The sequence below is a fragment of the Stigmatopora nigra genome, chromosome 17 (assembly GCF_051989575.1).
Source record: "Stigmatopora nigra isolate UIUO_SnigA chromosome 17, RoL_Snig_1.1, whole genome shotgun sequence".
NCBI lineage: Eukaryota > Metazoa > Chordata > Actinopteri > Syngnathiformes > Syngnathidae > Stigmatopora > Stigmatopora nigra.
In genome coordinates, this window is record NC_135524.1 from 11,836,527 (window position 1) to 11,853,901 (window position 17,375).

Below are 17,375 nucleotides of genomic sequence, written 5' to 3' on the forward strand. Positions count from 1 at the left end.
CTGCTGCCATCTTGTGGCCGTTTGGAAAAAGTGCACCCTGCAGTTATTTTTTCCGACCCAAAAACCCTGCAATATTGTCCAGTAATGTAGCGCCCCAAAAGAGGTGACCCCCCCACCCCCCCACCACACACACAGTCGGTCATAAAAAGGCTTTCGGTTTATATGTGATAGATGGCACTTTTTTTCCCCCATTTTCTCATCCAGAGTGGGACGAGTTGTCGTCAGACGAAGAATTTAAAGACCGGGACGATTCCCGGTAGGCGTGCCGGGGAGGCCGTCTATCCGTCTGTTTTCCAGGGAAGTTGGAACCGACATCTCCCCCCTCCCCACAGGTCATTTTTCCACTTTGACCAACAAGGTGAACCGAGCCCTGCCTGTCTTCAACAAGGTATTCACCTGGCGCGCCGAGGTCCTCTGGCAGCACGTGGTGAAGCTCCGCGCCCTGGCCGGCCACCTGGCCACCTTCCACCAGAAGGCCAAAGTAACCGGCGTGACGGCCATCGCCGGCCTGGCCCTGACGCCCTTCACCTTTGGGGCCTCGCTCATCGCCACGGCCGGAGGGATCAGATCAGCTTCCGCCAGCATCTCGGACAACGTCAATGTCTTCTCCTCCCCCCGGCCGCCCCCCCTTCTCCTCCCCCCCGACCGCTGCCCCCCCTCTCCCTCCTCTTCCCCCCTCTCCTCCCTCCTTTCCCCCCCTCTCCCTCCTCTTCCCCCCCCTCTCCCCCCCTCTCCCTCCTCTTCCCCCCCCTCTCCCTCCTCTTCCCCCCCTCTCCCTCCTCTTCCCCCCCTCTCCCTCCTCTTCCCCCCCTCTCCCTCCTCTTCCCCTCCCTCTTCCCCTCCCTCTTCCCCTCCCTCTTCCCCTCCCTCTTCCCCTCCCTCTTCTTCCTCTTCCTCTTCTTTTTCTTCTTCTTCTTGTTCCTCTTCTTCTTGTTCCTCTTCTTCTTGTTCCTCTTCCTCTTGTTCTTCTTCCGCTTGTTCTTCTTCCTCTTGTTCTTCTTCCTCTTCTTCTTCTTCTTCTTCTTCTTCCTCTTCTTCTTCCTCTTCTTCTTCTTCTTCTTCTTCTTCTTCTTCTTCTTCCTCTTCTCCTTCCTCTTCTTCTTCCTCTTCTTCTTCCTCTTCTTCTTCCTCTTCTTCTTCCTCTTCTTCTTCTTCTTCTTCTTCTTCTTCTTCTTCTTCTTCTTCTTCTTCTTCTTCTTCTTCTTCTTCTTCTTCTTCTTCTTCTTCTTCTTCTTCTTCTTCTTCTTCTTCTTCTTCTTCTTCTTCTTCCTCTTCTTTCTCTCTCTCATTTTTTCTCTTTCACTCGCACTCGTTCTCGCGCTCGTTCTCGCGCTCGTTCTCGCTCTCAACCATAACTCTCGCGCCCGCCTGTTCGCTCTCGCGCCCGCCTGTTCGCTCTCGCGCCCCGCCCGTTCGCTCTCGCGCCAGCCCGTTCGCTCTCGCGCCCGCCCGTTCGCTCTCGCGCTCGTTCTCGCTCTCGCGCTCGTTCTCGCTCTCAACCATAACTCTCGCGCCCGCCCATTCGTTCTCGCGCCCGCCCGTTCGCTCTCGCGCCCGCCCGTTCGCTCTCGCGCCCGCCCGTTCGCTCTCGCGCCCGCCCGTTCGCTCTCGCGGCCGCCCGTTCGCACTCGCGCCCGCTCGCTCTCGCGCCCGCTCGCTCTCGTTCGCGCTCGTTTGCTCTCGCACTCTCTCTCTCTGTCGTTTGCTCCCGCGCTCTCTCTCACTCTCGTTTGCTCCCGCGCTCTCTCTCTCTCGTTTGCTCCCGCGCTCTCTCTCTCTCTCGTTTGCTCTCTTGCTCTCTTGCTCTCTTGCTCTCTCGCTCTCTCGCTCTCTCTCGCTCTCTCTCGCTCTCTCTCGCTCTCTCTCAGCCGCCGCCTCTTTCCGTCTCGTCTCACTTACGCCCTTCCTTCCTTTCTTCTTCACAGGATACGGACAGTTTGATGGGGTGGTGGAATACAGTGAAACGTGACTAATTGAAACTTAAATGTACAAGATGTTATTTTTTTCCATTTTGGAGCCAGCCAAGGCAAGGTTAGAGTCGGTAATTGGCAGATGCTCAGTCCATTTTTAACCGAGAGGGCCGGCCTGCCGGTCTTGTCTGGGACGTTTACCAGATAGTCGGTCATTAAAAGGCTTTCGGTTTATATGTGATAGATGGCACTTGTTTCCCCATTTTGTCATCCAGAGTGGGACGAGTTGTTGTCAGACGAAACATCTAAAGACCAGGACGATTCCCGGTAGGCGTGCCAGGAGGCCGTCTATCCGTCTGTTTTCCAGGAAAGTTGGAACCGACATCTCCCCCCCCTCCCCCCTCCCCACAGGTCCTTTGCCACTTTGGCCAACAAGGTGAACCGAGGCCTGCCTGTCTTCAACAAGGTATTCACCGGGCGTGCCGAGGTCCTCTGGCAGCACGTGGTTATGGTTGTTTGGGTTATGGTTTGGGTTAGGGTTATTGTTAGGGGTTGGGGGTTATGGTTAGGGGTTAGGGGTTATGTTTTGGGTTATGGTTATGGTTGGGGTTATGGTTTGGGTTATGGTTTGGGTTATGGTTTGGGTTATGGTTTGGGTTATGGTTTGGGTTATGGTTTGGGTTATGGTTTGGGTTATGGTTTGGGTTATGGTTTGGGTTATGGTTTGGGTTATGGTTTGGGTTATGGTTTGGGTTATGGTTTGGGTTATGGTTTGGGTTATGGTTTGGGTTATGGTTTGGGTTATGGTTTGGGTTATGGTTTGGGTTATGGTTTGGGTTAGGGTTATTGTTAGGGGTTGGGGGTTATGGTTTGGGTTATGGTTATTGTTAGGGGTTGCGGGTTATGGTTTGGGTTATGGTTATGGTTGGGGTTATGGCTATGGATGGGATTATGGTTTGGGTTAGGGTTCTTGTTAGGGGTTAGGGGTTATGGTTTGGGTTATGGTTATGGTTTAGGTTAGGGTTATTGTTAGGGGTTGGGGTTATGGTTTGGGCTGGGGTTATTGTAAGGGATTAGGGGTTATGGTTTGGGTTATGGTTATGATTGGGGTTATGGTTTGGGTTAGGGTTATTGTTAGGGGTTGGGGTTATGGTTTTGTTGAGGGTTATTGTTAGGGGTTAGGGGTTATGTATTGGGTTATGGTTATGGTTTGGGTTATGGTTATGGTTGGGGTTATGGTTTAGGTTAGGGTTATTGTTAGGGGTTGGGGTTATGGTTTGGGTTAGGGTTATTGTTAGGGGTTATGGTTTGGGTTATGGTTATGGTTGGGGTTATGGGTATGGTTTGGGTTAGGTTTTGGGTTAGGGTTATTGTTAGGGGTTGGGGTTATGGTTTGGGTTAGGGTTATTGTTAGGGGTTAGGGGTTATGGTTTGGGTTATGGTTATTGTTAGGGGTTGGGGTTATGGTTTGGGTTAGGGTTATTGTTAGGGGTTATGGTTTGGGTTAGGGATATTGTTAGGGGTTAGGGGTTATGGTTTGGGTTAGGGTTATTGTTAGGGATTTGGGTTATGGTTTGGGTTAGGGTTATTGGTAGGGGTTAGGGGTTATGGTTATGGTTGGGGTTATGGTTTGGGTTAGGGTTCTTGTTAGGGTTTAGGGGTTATGGTTTGGTTTACGGTTATGCTTAAGGTTATGTTTGGGTTTATGGTTAAGGTTAGGGTTATTGTTAGGGTTTAGGGGTTATGGTTTGGTTTGCGGTTATGGTTAAGGTTATGGTTGGGGTTAAGGTTTGGGTTAGCGTTATTTTTAGGGGTTAGGGGTTAGGGTTATTGTTGGGGTTATGGTTATGGATGGGATTATGGTTTGGGTTAGGGTTATTGTTAGACATTTGGGTTATGGTTTGGGTTAGGGTTATTGGTAGGGGTTAGGGGTTATGGTTATGGTTGGGGTTATGGTTTAGGTTAGGGTTGTTGTTAGGGGTTGGGGTTATGGTTCGGGTTAGGGTTATTGTTAGGCGTTGGGGTTATGGTTTGGGTTAGGGTTATTGTTAGGGGTTAGGGGTTATGGTTTGGGTTATGGTTTGGGTTATGGTTTGGGTTATGGTTTGGGTTATGGTTTGGGTTATGGTTTGGGTTATGGTTTGGGTTATGGTTTGGGTTATGGTTTGGGTTATGGTTTGGGTTATGGTTTGGGTTATGGTTTGGGTTATGGTTTGGGTTATGGTTTGGGTTATGGTTTGGGTTATGGTTTGGGTTATGGTTTGGTTATGGTTTGGGTTATGGTTTGGGTTATGGTTTGGGTTATGGTTTGGGTTATGGTTTGGGTTATGGTTTGGGTTATGGTTTAGGTTATGGTTTGGGTTATGGTTTGGGTTATGGTTTGGGTTATGGTTTGGGTTATGGTTTGGGTTATGGTTTGGGTTATGGTTTGGGTTATGGTTTGGGTAATGGTTTGGGTTATGGTTTGGGTTAGGGTTATTGTTAGGGGTTGGGGGTTATGGTTTGGGTTATGGTTATGGTTGAGGTTATGGCTATGGATTGGATTATGGTTATGGTTTGGGTTATGGTTATGGTTGGGGTTATGGTTTAGGTTAGGGTTATTGTTAGGGGTTGGGGTTATGGTTTGAGTTAGGGTTATTGTTAGGGGTTAGGGGTTATGGTTTGGGTTATGGTTATGGTTGGGGTTATGGGTATGGTTTGGGTTAGGTTTTGGGTTAGGGTTATTGTTAGGGGTTGGGGTTATGGTTTGGGTTAGGGTTATTGTTAGGGGTTAGGGGTTATGGTTTGGGTTAGGGTTATTGTTAGGGATTTGGGTTATGGTTTGGGTTAGGGTTATTGGTAGGGGTTAGGGGTTATGGTTATGGTTGGGGTTATGGTTTGGGTTAGGGTTATTGTTAGGGTTTAGGGGTTATGGTTTGGTTTACGGTTATGCTTAAGGTTATGTTTGGGGTTATGGTTAAGGTTAGGGTTATTGTTAGGGTTTAGGGGTTATGGTTTGGTTTGCAGTTATGGTTAAGGTTATGGTTGGGGTTAAGGTTTGGGTTAGCGTTATTTTTAGGGGTTAGGGTTATTGTTGGGGTTATGGTTATTGTCAGGTTCATTAATAATTACCTTCGTCCGTAATTATCAATAACTGCAGGAAGACATCTTATTCAATTATTGACATTTAATTAAATAGAAATGGATACAACAGATAAAAGCCTCCGGAGGGGAGCGTTACAGCAATTGTAACCTTACAACTTCCGAACGTCTCCTCGAATAGACGTTTTCGTACGCTTCTTATTGCCACGAATCAAAACAATTTACAGAGTTGTTGATCATTCCATCACGTATGAGTAAAAACAACATCTGGGACTACAATAACAATCAAAGTATTTTACCAATAACAAAAACAGGAGACTAGACTTAACAACATTTAGATTAGAGTAATTATACAACTTCCTTGACCTAAGAATCATATCATATAATCATAATCATATAATGATTACATACAGAAAAACCCGAAGTGTATGGTTTCATAACGATAACAACATTCTTGTTATTGGCCGAATAGCCCTGGCCTCGTCACCAAGGGCCCACCAAATCTCAAGGACCCAGATTGGGTGGATTGTTTGTATAACCATCCTGGAACAGGCCGTCCAGGTTAAAGATGACTTGGCAATACTCGTGACCTCGCAACATTTTGATAATAGAAAGAGAATGATTTAAACAAAGAAAGGAATTAATACAGAGAATAGAAAGAGAATGATTTAACAAAGAAATGAATTAATACGACTATTATAAAAGTAATACAGAATAAACCCAACAGTTATGGATGGGATTATGGTTTGGGTTAGGGTTATTGTTAGGCATTTGGGTTATGGTTTGGGTTAGGGTTATTGGTAGGGGTTAGGGGTTATGGTTATGGTTGGGGTTATGGTTTAGGTTAGGGTTGTTGTTAGGGGTTGGGGTTATGGTTTGGGTTAGGGTTATTGTTAGGCGTTGGGGTTATGGTTTGGGTTAGGGTTATTGTTAGGGGTTAGGGGTTATGGTTTGGGTTATGGTTTGGGTTATGGTTTGGGTTATGGTTTGGGTTATGGTTTGGGTTATGGTTTGGGTTATGGTTTGGGTTATGGTTTGGGTTATGGTTTGGGTTATGGTTTGGGTTATGGTTTGGGTTATGGTTTGGGTTATGGTTTGGGTTATGGTTTGGGTTATGGTTTGGGTTATGGTTTGGGTTAGGGTTATTGTTAGGGGTTGGGGGTTATGGTTTGGGTTATGGTTATTGTTAGGGGTTGGGGGTTATGGTTTGGGTTATGGTTATGGTTGGGGTTATGGCTATGGATGGGATTATGGTTTGGGTTAGGGTTCTTGTTAGGGGTTAGGGGTTATGGTTTGGGTTAGGGTTCTTGTTAGGGGTTAGGGGTTATGGTTTGGGTTATGGTTATGGCTTAGGTTAGGGTTATTGTTAGGGGTTGGGGTTATGGTTTGGGCTAGGGTTATTGTAAGGGATTAGGGGTTGTGGTTTGGGTTATGGTTATGATTGGGGTTATGGTTTGGGTTAGGGTTATTGTTAGGGGTTGGGGTTATGGTTTTGTTGAGGGTTATTGTTAGGGGTTAGGGGTTATGTTTTGGGTTATGGTTATCATTTGGGTTATGGTTATGGTTGGGGTTATGGTTTAGGTTGGGGTTATGGTTTGGGTTAGGGTTATTGTTAGGGGTTAGGGGTTATGGTTTGGGTTATGGTTATGGTTGGGGTTATGGGTATGGTTTGGGTTAGGTTTTGGGTTAGGGTTATTGTTAGGGGTTGGGGTTATGGTTTGGGTTAGGGTTATTGTTAGGGGTTAGGGGTTATGGTTTGGGTTATGGTTATTGTTAGGGGTTGGGGTTATGGTTTGGGTTAGGGTTATTGTTAGGGGTTATGGTTTGGGTTAGGGATATTGTTAGGGGTTAGGGGTTATGGTTTGGGTTGGGGTTATGGTTGGGAATCTGGTTATGGTTGGGGTTATGGTTTGGGTTAGGGTTCTTGTTAGGGGTTAGGGGTTATGGTTTGGGTTATGGTTATGGTTATGGTTGGGGTTATGGTTGGGGTTATGGTTTAGGTTAGGGTTATTGTTAGGGGTTGGGGTTATGGTTTGGGTTAGGGTTATTGTTAGGGATTTGGGTTATGGTTTGGGTTAGGGTTATTGGTAGGGGTTAGGGGTTATGGTTATGGTTGGGGTTATGGTTTGGGTTAGGGTTATTGTTAGGGTTTAGGGGTTATGGTTTGGTTTACGGTTATGCTTAAGGTTATGTTTGGGGTTATGGTTAAGGTTAAGGTTATTGTTAGGGTTTAGGGGTTATGGTTTGGTTTGCGGTTATGGTTATGGTTAAGGTTATGGTTGGGGTTAAGGTTTGGGTTAGCGTTATTTTTAGGGGTTAGGGTTATTGTTGGGGTTATGGTTATGGATGGGATTATGGTTTGGGTTAGGGTTATTGTTAGGCATTTGGGTTATGGTTTGGGTTAGGGTTATTGGTAGGGGTTAGGGGTTATGGTTATGGTTGGGGTTATGGTTTAGGTTAGGGTTGTTGTTAGGGGTTGGGGTTATGGTTTGGGTTAGGGTTATTGTTAGGCGTTGGGGTTATGGTTTGGGTTAGGGTTATTGTTAGGGGTTAGGGGTTATGGTTTGGGTTATGGTTTGGGTTATGGTTTGGGTTATGGTTTGGGTTATGGTTTGGGTTATGGTTTGGGTTATGGTTTGGGTTATGGTTTGGGTTATGGTTTGGGTTATGGTTTGGGTTATGGTTTGGGTTATGGTTTGGGTTATGGTTTGGGTTATGGTTTGGGTTATGGTTTGGGTTATGGTTTGGGTTATGGTTTGGGTTATGGTTTGGGTTATGGTTTGGGTTATGGTTTGGGTTATGGTTTGGGTTATGGTTTGGGTTATGGTTTGGGTTATGGTTTGGGTTATGGTTTGGGTTATGGTTTGGGTTATGGTTTGGGTTATGGTTTGGGTTATGGTTTGGGTTATGGTTTGTGTTATGGTTTGGGTTATGGTTTGGGTTATGGTTTGGGTTATGGTTTGGGTTATGGTTTGGGTTATGGTTTGGGTTATGGTTTGGGTTATGGTTTGGGTTATGGTTTGGGTAATGGTTTGGGTTATGGTTTGGGTTAGGGTTATTGTTAGGGGTTGGGGGTTATGGTTTGGGTTATGGTTATGGTTGGGGTTATGGCTATGGATGGGATTATGGTTTGGGTTAGGGTTCTTGTTAGGGGTTATGGTTTAGGTTAGGGTTATTGTTAGGGGTTGGGGTTATGGTTTGGGTTAGGGTTATTGTAAGGGATTAGGGGTTATGGTTTGGGTTATGGTTATGATTGGGGTTCTGGTTTGGGTTAGGGTTATTGTTAGGGGTTGGGGTTATGGTTTGGTTGAGGGTTATTGTTAGGGGTTAGGGGTTATGTTTTGGGTTATGATTATGGTTTGGGTTATGGTTATGGTTGGGGTTATGGTTTAGGTTAGGGTTATTGTCAGGGGTTGGGGTTATGGTTTGGGTTAGGGTTATTGTTAGGGGTTAGGGGTTATGGTTTGGTTCTCTTATTTTCTCTTTCTCTTTTTTTCTCTTTCTCTCTTTTTCTCTTTATTTCTCTCTTTTTTCTCTTTTTTTTCTCTCTCTCTCCCCCCGACCGCCGCCTCTCTCTCTCCCTCCTCTTCTTCTCTCTCTCCCTCCTCTTCTTCTCTCTCTCCCTCCTCTTCTTCTCTCTCTCCCTCCTCTTCTTCTCCTCTCTCTGTCTCTCCCTCCTCTTCTTCTCCTCTCTCTCTCTCTCTCCCTCCTCTCCTTCTCCTCTCTCTATCTTTCTCTTTCTTGTCGAGCTACCACTATATATTGTCAATTTTAAATGATAATATATATTGTTGTGCCTTGTATTTTTTTCAAAGTAAAAAGTACTGCAGCAACACGTTCTCAATCCATACCACTTTACAGGTTCTTTTGGGCGCCAACGTAAGTTGTCTCAAGATGTCGTCTTATGTAAGTTTCTTCTAATTGATTTGACTTTTAATTGAATATAACCCTAACCCTGAAACTAGTTTATTCGTAGGCAAGATTAATGACATAACCCGCAATTGGTCTTGAAAACCAAAATGCCTCCCATACGCTTTGATTTGAAAATTACTTCCCAGTAATATGATCTCCTGCTGCCATCTTGTGGCCGTTTGGAAAAAGTGCACCCTGCAGTTATTTTTTCCGACCCAAAAACCCTGCAATATTGTCCAGTAATGTAGCGCCCCAAAAGAGGTGACCCCCCACCCCCCACCACACACACAGTCGGTCATAAAAAGGCTTTCGGTTTATATGTGATAGATGGCACTTTTTTCCCCCATTTTCTCATCCAGAGTGGGACGAGTTGTCGTCAGACGAAGAATTTAAAGACCGGGACGATTCCCGGTAGGCGTGCCGGGAGGCCGTCTATCCGTCTGTTTTCCAGGGAAGTTGGAACCGACATCTCCCCCCTCCCCACAGGTCATTTTCCACTTTGACCAACAAGGTGAACCGAGCCCTGCCTGTCTTCAACAAGGTATTCACCTGGCGCGCCGAGGTCCTCTGGCAGCACGTGGTGAAGCTCCGCGCCCTGGCCGGCCACCTGGCCACCTTCCACCAGAAGGCCAAAGTAACCGGCGTGACGGCCATCGCCGGCCTGGCCCTGACGCCCTTCACCTTTGGGGCCTCGCTCATCGCCACGGCCGGAGGGATCAGATCAGCTTCCGCCAGCATCTCGGACAACGTCAATGTCTTCTCCTCCCCCCGGCCGCCCCCCTTCTCCTCCCCCCGACCGCTGCCCCCCCTCTCCCTCCTCTTCCCCCCCTCTCCCTCCTCTTCCCCCCTCTCCCTCCTCTTCCCCCCCTCTCCCCCCCTCTCCCTCCTCTTCCCCCCCTCTCCCTCCTCTTCCCCCCCTCTCCCTCCTCTTCCCCCCTCTCCCTCCTCTTCCCCCCTCTCCCTCCTCTTCCCCTCCCTCTTCCCCTCCCTCTTCCCCTCCCTCTTCCCCTCCCTCTTCCCCTCCCTCTTCTTCCTCTTCCTCTTCTTTTTCTTCTTCTTCTTGTTCCTCTTCTTCTTGTTCCTCTTCTTCTTGTTCCTCTTCCTCTTGTTCTTCTTCCGCTTGTTCTTCTTCCTCTTGTTCTTCTTCCTCTTCTTCTTCTTCTTCTTCTTCTTCCTCTTCTTCTTCCTCTTCTTCTTCTTCTTCTTCTTCTTCTTCTTCTTCTTCTCCCTCTTCTCCTTCCTCTTCTTCTTCCTCTTCTTCTTCCTCTTCTTCTTCCTCTTCTTCTTCCTCTTCTTCTTCTTCTTCTTCTTCTTCTTCTTCTTCTTCTTCTTCTTCTTCTTCTTCTTCTTCTTCTTCTTCTTCTTCTTCTTCTTCTTCTTCTTCTTCTTCCTCTTCTTTCTCTCTCTCATTTTTTCTCTTTCACTCGCACTCGTTCTCGCGCTCGTTCTCGCGCTCGTTCTCGCTCTCAACCATAACTCTCGCGCCCGCCTGTTCGCTCTCGCGCCCGCCTGTTCGCTCTCGCGCCCGCCCGTTCGCTCTCGCGCCAGCCCGTTCGCTCTCACGCCCGCCCGTTCGCTCTCGCGCTCGTTCTCGCTCTCGCGCTCGTTCTCGCTCTCAACCATAACTCTCGCGCCCGCCCATTCGTTCTCGCGCCCGCCCGTTCGCTCTCGCGCCCGCCCGTTCGCTCTCGCGCCCGCCCGTTCGCTCTCGCGCCCGCCCGTTCGCTCTCGCGGCCGCCCGTTCGCACTCGCGCCCGCTCGCTCTCGCGCCCGCTCGCTCTCGTTCGCGCTCGTTTGCTCTCGCACTCTCTCTCTCTGTCGTTTGCTCCCGCGCTCTCTCTCACTCTCGTTTGCTCCCGCGCTCTCTCTCTCTCGTTTGCTCCCGCGCTCTCTCTCTCTCTCGTTTGCTCTCTTGCTCTCTTGCTCTCTTGCTCTCTCGCTCTCTCGCTCTCTCTCGCTCTCTCTCGCTCTCTCTCGCTCTCTCTCAGCCGCCGCCTCTTTCCGTCTCGTCTCACTTACGCCCTTCCTTCCTTTCTTCTTCACAGGATACGGACAGTTTGATGGGGTGGTGGAATACAGTGAAACGTGACTAATTGAAACTTAAATGTACAAGATGTTATTTTTTTCCATTTTGGAGCCAGCCAAGGCAAGGTTAGAGTCGGTAATTGGCAGATGCTCAGTCCATTTTTAACCGAGAGGGCCGGCCTGCCGGTCTTGTCTGGGACGTTTACCAGATAGTCGGTCATTAAAAGGCTTTCGGTTTATATGTGATAGATGGCACTTGTTTCCCCATTTTGTCATCCAGAGTGGGACGAGTTGTTGTCAGACGAAACATCTAAAGACCAGGACGATTCCCGGTAGGCGTGCCAGGAGGCCGTCTATCCGTCTGTTTTCCAGGAAAGTTGGAACCGACATCTCCCCCCCCTCCCCCCTCCCCACAGGTCCTTTGCCACTTTGGCCAACAAGGTGAACCGAGGCCTGCCTGTCTTCAACAAGGTATTCACCGGGCGTGCCGAGGTCCTCTGGCAGCACGTGGTTATGGTTGTTTGGGTTATGGTTTGGGTTAGGGTTATTGTTAGGGGTTGGGGGTTATGGTTAGGGGTTAGGGGTTATGTTTTGGGTTATGGTTATGGTTGGGGTTATGGTTTGGGTTATGGTTTGGGTTATGGTTTGGGTTATGGTTTGGGTTATGGTTTGGGTTATGGTTTGGGTTATGGTTTGGGTTATGGTTTGGGTTATGGTTTGGGTTATGGTTTGGGTTATGGTTTGGGTTATGGTTTGGGTTATGGTTTGGGTTATGGTTTGGGTTATGGTTTGGGTTATGGTTTGGGTTATGGTTTGGGTTATGGTTTGGGTTAGGGTTATTGTTAGGGGTTGGGGGTTATGGTTTGGGTTATGGTTATTGTTAGGGGTTGCGGGTTATGGTTTGGGTTATGGTTATGGTTGGGGTTATGGCTATGGATGGGATTATGGTTTGGGTTAGGGTTCTTGTTAGGGGTTAGGGGTTATGGTTTGGGTTATGGTTATGGTTTAGGTTAGGGTTATTGTTAGGGGTTGGGGTTATGGTTTGGGCTGGGGTTATTGTAAGGGATTAGGGGTTATGGTTTGGGTTATGGTTATGATTGGGGTTATGGTTTGGGTTAGGGTTATTGTTAGGGGTTGGGGTTATGGTTTTGTTGAGGGTTATTGTTAGGGGTTAGGGGTTATGTATTGGGTTATGGTTATGGTTTGGGTTATGGTTATGGTTGGGGTTATGGTTTAGGTTAGGGTTATTGTTAGGGGTTGGGGTTATGGTTTGGGTTAGGGTTATTGTTAGGGGTTATGGTTTGGGTTATGGTTATGGTTGGGGTTATGGGTATGGTTTGGGTTAGGTTTTGGGTTAGGGTTATTGTTAGGGGTTGGGGTTATGGTTTGGGTTAGGGTTATTGTTAGGGGTTAGGGGTTATGGTTTGGGTTATGGTTATTGTTAGGGGTTGGGGTTATGGTTTGGGTTAGGGTTATTGTTAGGGGTTATGGTTTGGGTTAGGGATATTGTTAGGGGTTAGGGGTTATGGTTTGGGTTAGGGTTATTGATAGGGATTTGGGTTATGGTTTGGGTTAGGGTTATTGGTAGGGGTTAGGGGTTATGGTTATGGTTGGGGTTATGGTTTGGGTTAGGGTTCTTGTTAGGGTTTAGGGGTTATGGTTTGGTTTACGGTTATGCTTAAGGTTATGTTTGGGTTTATGGTTAAGGTTAGGGTTATTGTTAGGGTTTAGGGGTTATGGTTTGGTTTGCGGTTATGGTTAAGGTTATGGTTGGGGTTAAGGTTTGGGTTAGCGTTATTTTTAGGGGTTAGGGGTTAGGGTTATTGTTGGGGTTATGGTTATGGATGGGATTATGGTTTGGGTTAGGGTTATTGTTAGACATTTGGGTTATGGTTTGGGTTAGGGTTATTGGTAGGGGTTAGGGGTTATGGTTATGGTTGGGGTTATGGTTTAGGTTAGGGTTGTTGTTAGGGGTTGGGGTTATGGTTCGGGTTAGGGTTATTGTTAGGCGTTGGGGTTATGGTTTGGGTTAGGGTTATTGTTAGGGGTTAGGGGTTATGGTTTGGGTTATGGTTTGGGTTATGGTTTGGGTTATGGTTTGGGTTATGGTTTGGGTTATGGTTTGGGTTATGGTTTGGGTTATGGTTTGGGTTATGGTTTGGGTTATGGTTTGGGTTATGGTTTGGGTTATGGTTTGGGTTATGGTTTGGGTTATGGTTTGGGTTATGGTTTGGGTTATGGTTTGGGTTATGGTTTGGTTATGGTTTGGGTTATGGTTTGGGTTATGGTTTGGGTTATGGTTTGGGTTATGGTTTGGGTTATGGTTTGGGTTATGGTTTAGGTTATGGTTTGGGTTATGGTTTGGGTTATGGTTTGGGTTATGGTTTGGGTTATGGTTTGGGTTATGGTTTGGGTTATGGTTTGGGTAATGGTTTGGGTTATGGTTTGGGTTAGGGTTATTGTTAGGGGTTGGGGGTTATGGTTTGGGTTATGGTTATGGTTGAGGTTATGGCTATGGATTGGATTATGGTTATGGTTTGGGTTATGGTTATGGTTGGGGTTATGGTTTAGGTTAGGGTTATTGTTAGGGGTTGGGGTTATGGTTTGAGTTAGGGTTATTGTTAGGGGTTAGGGGTTATGGTTTGGGTTATGGTTATGGTTGGGGTTATGGGTATGGTTTGGGTTAGGTTTTGGGTTAGGGTTATTGTTAGGGGTTGGGGTTATGGTTTGGGTTAGGGTTATTGTTAGGGGTTAGGGGTTATGGTTTGGGTTAGGGTTATTGTTAGGGATTTGGGTTATGGTTTGGGTTAGGGTTATTGGTAGGGGTTAGGGGTTATGGTTATGGTTGGGGTTATGGTTTGGGTTAGGGTTATTGTTAGGGTTTAGGGGTTATGGTTTGGTTTACGGTTATGCTTAAGGTTATGTTTGGGGTTATGGTTAAGGTTAGGGTTATTGTTAGGGTTTAGGGGTTATGGTTTGGTTTGCAGTTATGGTTAAGGTTATGGTTGGGGTTAAGGTTTGGGTTAGCGTTATTTTTAGGGGTTAGGGTTATTGTTGGGGTTATGGTTATTGTCAGGTTCATTAATAATTACCTTCGTCCGTAATTATCAATAACTGCAGGAAGACATCTTATTCAATTATTGACATTTAATTAAATAGAAATGGATACAACAGATAAAAGCCTCCGGAGGGGAGCGTTACAGCAATTGTCACCTTACAACTTCCGAACGTCTCCTCGAATAGACGTTTTCGTACGCTTCTTATTGCCACGAATCAAAACAATTTACAGAGTTGTTGATCATTCCATCACGTATGAGTAAAAACAACATCTGGGACTACAATAACAATCAAAGTATTTTACCAATAACAAAAACAGGAGACTAGACTTAACAACATTTAGATTAGAGTAATTATACAACTTCCTTGACCTAAGAATCATATCATATAATCATAATCATATAATGATTACATACAGAAAAACCCGAAGTGTATGGTTTCATAACGATAACAACATTCTTGTTATTGGCCGAATAGCCCTGGCCTCGTCACCAAGGGCCCACCAAATCTCAAGGACCCAGATTGGGTGGATTGTTTGTATAACCATCCTGGAACAGGCCGTCCAGGTTAAAGATGACTTGGCAATACTCGTGACCTCGCAACATTTTGATAATAGAAAGAGAATGATTTAAACAAAGAAAGGAATTAATACAGAGAATAGAAAGAGAATGATTTAACAAAGAAATGAATTAATACGACTATTATAAAAGTAATACAGAATAAACCCAACAGTTATGGATGGGATTATGGTTTGGGTTAGGGTTATTGTTAGGCATTTGGGTTATGGTTTGGGTTAGGGTTATTGGTAGGGGTTAGGGGTTATGGTTATGGTTGGGGTTATGGTTTAGGTTAGGGTTGTTGTTAGGGGTTGGGGTTATGGTTTGGGTTAGGGTTATTGTTAGGCGTTGGGGTTATGGTTTGGGTTAGGGTTATTGTTAGGGGTTAGGGGTTATGGTTTGGGTTATGGTTTGGGTTATGGTTTGGGTTATGGTTTGGGTTATGGTTTGGGTTATGGTTTGGGTTATGGTTTGGGTTATGGTTTGGGTTATGGTTTGGGTTATGGTTTGGGTTATGGTTTGGGTTATGGTTTGGGTTATGGTTTGGGTTATGGTTTGGGTTATGGTTTGGGTTATGGTTTGGGTTATGGTTTGGGTTATGGTTTGGGTTATGGTTTGGGTTATGGTTTGGGTAATGGTTTGGGTAATGGTTTGGGTTATGGTTTGGGTTATGGTTTGGGTTATGGTTTGGGTTATGGTTTGGGTTATGGTTTGGGTTATGGTTTGGGTTATGGTTTGGGTTATGGTTTGGGTTATGGTTTGGGTTATGGTTTGGGTTATGGTTTGGGTTATGGTTTGGGTTATGGTTTGGGTTATGGTTTGGGTTATGGTTTGGGTTATGGTTTGGGTTATGGTTTGGGTTAGGGTTTGGGTTAGGGTTATTGTTAGGGGTTGGGGGTTATGGTTTGGGTTATGGTTTGGGTTATGGTTTGGGTTATGGTTTGGGTTATGGTTTGGGTTATGGTTTGGGTTATGGTTTGGGTTATGGTTTGGGTTATGGTTTGGGTTATGGTTTGGGTTATGGTTTGGGTTATGGTTTGGGTTATGGTTTGGGTTATGGTTTGGGGTTATGGTTTGGGTTATGGTTTGGGGTTATGGTTTGGGTTATGGTTTGGGTAATGGTTTGGGTTATGGTTTAGGTTAGGGTTATTGTTAGGGGTTGGGGTTATGGTTTGGGTTAGGGTTATTGTAAGGGATTAGGGGTTATGGTTTGGGTTATGGTTATGATTGGGGTTCTGGTTTGGGTTAGGGTTATTGTTAGGGGTTGGGGTTATGGTTTTGTTGAGGGTTATTGTTAGGGGCTAGGGGTTATGTTTTGGGTTATGATTATGGTTTGGGTTATGGTTATGGTTGGGGTTATGGTTTAGGTTAGGGTTATTGTCAGGGGTTGGGGTTATGGTTTGGGTTAGGGTTATTGTTAGGGGTTAGGGGTTATGGTTTGGTTCTCTTATTTTCTCTTTCTCTTTTTTTTCTCTTTCTCTCTTTTTCTCTTTATTTCTCTCTTTTTTCTCTTTTTTTTTCTCTCTCTCCCCCCGACCGCCGCCTCTCTCTCTCCCTCCTCTTCTTCTCTCTCTCCCTCCTCTTCTTCTCTCTCTCCCTCCTCTTCTTCTCTCTCTCCCTCCTCTTCTTCTCTCTCTCCCTCCTCTTCTTCTCTCTCTCCCTCCTCTTCTTCTCCTCTCTCTCTCTCTCCCTCCTCTCCTTCTCCTCTCTCTATCTTTCTCTTTCTTGTCGAGCTACCACTATATATTGTCAATTTTAAATGATAATATATATCGTTGGTGCCTTGTATTTTTTTCAAAGTAAAAAGTACTGCAGCAACACGTTCTCAATCCATACCACTTTACAGGTTCTTTTGGGCGCCAACGCAAGTTGTCTCAAGATGTCGTCTTATGTAAGTTTCTTCTAATTGATTTGACTTTTAATTGACCATAACCCTAACCCTGAAACTAGTTTATTCGTAGGCAAGATTAATGACATAACCCGCAATTGGTCTTGAAAACCAAAATGCCTCCCATACGCTTTGATTTGAAAATTACTTCCCAGTAATATGATCTCTTGCTGCCATCTTGTGGCCGTTTGGAAAAAGTGCACCCTGCAATTATTTTTCCGACCCAAAAACCCTGCAATATTGTCCAGTAATGTGGCGCCCCAAAAGAGGTGACCCCCCACCACACACACAGTCGGTCATAAAAAGGCTTTCGGTTTATATGTGATAGATGGCACTTTTTTCCCCCATTTTCTCATCCAGAGTGGACGAGTTGTCGTCAGACGAAGAATTTAAAGACCGGGACGATTCCCGGTAGGCGTGCCGGGAGGGCCCGTCTATCCGTCTGTTTTCCAGGGAAGTTGGAACCGACATCTCCCCCCTCCCCACAGGTCATTTTCCACTTTGACCAACAAGGTGAACCGAGCCCCTGCCTGTCTTCAACAAGGTATTCACCTGGCGCGCCGAGGTCCTCTGGCAGCACGTGGTGAAGCTCCGCGCCCTGGCCGGCCACCTGGCCACCTTCCACCAGAAGGCCAAAGTAACCGGCGTGAACGGCCATCGCCGGCCTGGCCCTGACGCCCTTCACCTTTGGGGCCTCGCTCATCGCCACGGCCGGAGGGATCAGATCAGCTTCCGCCAGCATCTCGGACAACGTCAATGTCTTCTCCTCCCCCCGGGCCGCCCCCCTTCTCCTCCCCCCGACCGCTGCCCCCCCTCTCCCTCCTCTTCCCCCCTCTCCCTCCTCTTCCCCCTCTCCCCTCTCCTCCCCCCCCTCTCCCCCCCTCTCCCTCCTCTTCCCCCCCTCTCCCTCCTCTTCCCCCCCTCTCCCTCCTCTTCCCCCCTCTC